The sequence below is a fragment of the Colobus angolensis genome, unplaced genomic scaffold (assembly GCF_000951035.1).
Source record: "Colobus angolensis palliatus isolate OR3802 unplaced genomic scaffold, Cang.pa_1.0 Scaffold221, whole genome shotgun sequence".
Classification (NCBI taxonomy): Eukaryota; Metazoa; Chordata; class Mammalia; order Primates; family Cercopithecidae; genus Colobus; species Colobus angolensis.
The window spans coordinates 3,753,635-3,757,198 of record NW_012115389.1 but is presented as its reverse complement, the minus strand read 5'-3'; the positions used below and the strand labels follow the sequence as shown (position 1 = coordinate 3,757,198).

Here is a 3,564-nt window from a genome sequence, read left to right as displayed (position 1 = left end):
AAGGGAAAGGGTTTTGCTGTAATCGTTTCCTAGGGCTGCTAGGAAAACCAAGTACCACCAACTGAGTGGCTTAAAGCAACAGAAATGTATTCTCTTGCATTTCTGGAGGCTGCAAGTCTGAGATCAAGGTGTCAGCAGAGCTGTGGGCTCTCTCTCGCCTTCTGGTTGTTGCCAGCAATCCTTGGCGTTCCTGGCCTGTGGCTGCATGACAACTTTCTCTGCCTGCAGTGCTCCATGGCCACCTCCCCTTCTGCACGCCTGTGTCTCCACTTGGCCTTCTCCCTGTCCGTGTGTCTCTTCTCATAAGGACACCGGTCTTACTGGATCCTCATGATCCCATCGTAATGTGATTACATCTGCAAAGTGCCTATTTTCAAATAAAGTTACATTTATAGGTACTAGGGGTTAGGACTTCAACCTATCCTTTTTGGGGGAAACAATTTAACCCATAACAGAGACATATAATCTGTCACCCCACCTACAATAAAAATACGATCTATAATGGCCATGATGTGTAGCCACAGAGCCTCTGCTAAATACTGCCAGCGACAGACAGGGGATCCATTCCAGTTTTAGATAGCCCTAATCACGAGCGGTAGAAAAAATTCCTTTTTTTTTTTTTTTAAGATCAGATTTATTTAGAGAAAATAAAAAATCCACAACCCAAAGGATGGGATTTTATATCAAGACATCTCCCAGGTAATAAGTCTACAGATTACAAATCATTTTCATAGAAGATATTTTTGTACAAATTTTACATGTATTCAGGAGTGGGACATTAATCAATCCCTGTTTCTATTTTAACAGGGGGGACAAAGTAGGGGAGAGGGAAAAACAGTTTTGGATATAACTATTTGGAAGGAGAGTAGACATGAAGAGGGCAAACCCTAGCTTTTCATTATCTACAATCAATGGGTTTTTTTTTTTGTTTTAAAAAAACAGAAACAAAAACAAAAAACCTTTCAATCTTCAACACTCTTTAAAAGCCCACTTCTTAGCTACTGGCCAATCCACACCAATTATTTAAACTCACTCGGTACACACCTTTGTCCACTGGGTAAATTATATTCACTATGCCCACTTCTGCAGCACGCATAAACCAACACCCCTGCATGGCTGAACAGGGCATAATCTAGGACTGATGGGAGGCCAAGATCTTGCAAATGAAGATCAAGGTGTGGTTTTTCTGCTAATACTGTCTACCAAGCTGATCCCTACAAAAATGCACATACAAGCAGGCAAGTTTAGCTACTGTGTTGCAAGAGAAACCAGGACCTTGTCAAATAGTTCTCTCCATTACCATTTGTTCTCTCAAGGGAAGCTTAAAAAAAAAAAAAAGAAAGAAAGAAAAACAACACATTGGTCTGGTCACCTCATAAATCCAACAAGCATTGATGTGGCATTTCAGTGGAGAAGGAAACTTGCGGGGAGAAAACCCATCAAGGTTGTAAGAACGGCTCCCAATTTAACTGTCCCTGTCCCTATTTATCCACCTTTATCCACCATCCAAGACCATCCATTATTCTAGAGCACTCTGCTCTATAAAAGGAGCCAAAGCCTCAGGAGCAGGCAAGGAGTGAGAACCAAAAGACATCAAGAAACTGATTTGCTTGAGAAAAGCAGCAATTCTTCCTTTCATAGCTCTCCATGGCTGATAGACAAAATGCCCAAAACATCATCTATGTGACTTAGAGACTGCTTTTTGGGAGGTTAAGAGTAGCATGAAGAACTTAAGATGACAATAAGAGTCTAAATTTTTAGTTTCAAGGTTTCAACAGAACGTGGATATATTCAAACTTGCAGAAAGGACAATGTTTAGAAAGGGTAAAACCAGGACACAGAAAACACTGAGAATTGCCACGACCCCCAAGTGCTTCCAGCTCCAGGAAATAACCATTCATGTGTTTGCTGGAGGTCACACAATGTTCCCCTATTACCTGGTGCAAAATGACTCATCACTTCCCAAAAGCTTCTTTTCAAACCATGATTTTCCCATTTATTTTGGTCCAATGCAGTCCTATTCTTTATGGCCTATAGACTCACTCCCAACTACCCCTCTGCAGGGTTAAAAAAAGGAATTCCCCCTAGGCTGACCCCCAAAACTCAGAATTAAATAAGAGGAGGGGTTGGCAGCCTCCTGGACACTAAAACAACTTGAGGCTAAATCTACCTTTCCAAGAGTGGAAAATTTATTCAGATAATGTTTGAGAATTCATATATGCCACAATAGGATAAAAACTAAAAGGTAGAAATCTCACACTTTTCCTTCTACCTCCCTCCCCTACTGCCCAACCAGACTGCAGACTTTATATCACTGTCATTACCATTTCTGCTAAATGGCCACCCCTAGGCACTAGTCACATGGCAACTGCATGGTGACATAACGCACCACACCTCTTCCTCTAAAAAGCTGTAGTCTCTTTCTCTCTGGCTATATTGGCGATTCTCCAGTTACTTCAATACTTTAAAGGCTGCAGCAGCATGCAAAAGAATTTCACTTACTGTTTTTTAAAAAAGGTAAGAAAGGTCTTAAGGAGATGGTGAGTTTTATTTTGTCTTGTCTGGATAGAGGTTTGATTTGCTCTCGAATGTTCCAGGGTGGAGAAAAACTAGGAGAAAGCACAGGATGTAGAGGTCTATTCGGTGTAATCTTCTCCCTGGTTTTCATCTTCATCATCAACAGAGACAGCAGCATACTTGCTTGCAGAACAGAACTTGGAAGCTGGATTTTCCTCAGGTTTCTTTGGCTCAGGTGCAGATCTGGAGTCTTGATCCTTTTTGCCATCTTTCCTATCTGACTCTTTCCAGCGGTTTTTTTTCCCTCCATCTCCTGGACCACAGCTAGAGTTCCCAGTTTGGCCTTTTGGGACATTCATCCCATCTACTTTATTTTCATTTTTCCTTGCTGGTCCTTCCTCAGATAGTTGAGCTGGAACTACTTTTCCTCCACCACTTGCAGGCGATTGCTGCTCTGTGTCTGAGCTCTGAGATGGAGGAGGACGGTTAGAACTTCGCTTCACCCAAGCATGCTCCTTTGGTGGAGGGACTGGCATTACCTTTAGGGGCTGATCAGGTTTGGGAGGTATGGAAGTTGGAGAGTGACAATCTTCCTCCCTATTGAGTGTTTCATTTTCTAGAGACTTCTCACTCTCTCTCCTTCGTGCATTTCTGCCAGATGTGGCGGAGGTCCCGGTCTGCGATGACTCACTTCCTGTCCTCGACCGTTCCGTTCCTGAGTTTCTTCACTTCGCCAGCTTGGGTGTCTCTCCCGAGGCCATCGTTCTGGTTTTGGCTCATCCAGCTGACGCTGCAACTCCTCTTGTTCCTTCTGCAGCGGTTCTTCTATTTCTCTTTCTCCAGCAGCTGTGTCAACGGGCTTTGCCCCTCCAAAGATAGAAGCAGCTGGACTGCACTGGGAGGTACTAGCAGAGGAATCATCTTCCTTAGGAGTACTCGGAGGCCTTAGATTCAGTTTGGGTCTTTGGCAGGGGGACCTCTATCATCACGCCTATAATCATCCCGAGAGTAATCATCTCATCTCTGGAGCTCCACGACTCATCATCC

General features: G+C 43.4%; 1 pseudogene across 1 annotated transcript in view; it reads right to left on the bottom strand.

The window, feature by feature from the left end:
• Positions 1–2,078: 2,078 nt before the first annotated feature.
• LOC105513040 overlaps positions 2,079–3,564 on the bottom strand; it is a 15,619-nt pseudogene continuing 14,133 nt past the window's right edge. The window contains exon 3 of the transcript XR_001001940.1: positions 2,079–3,536. The product of XR_001001940.1 is annotated as a eukaryotic translation initiation factor 4B pseudogene (transcript). The remainder of the gene's footprint in view (positions 3,537–3,564) is intronic.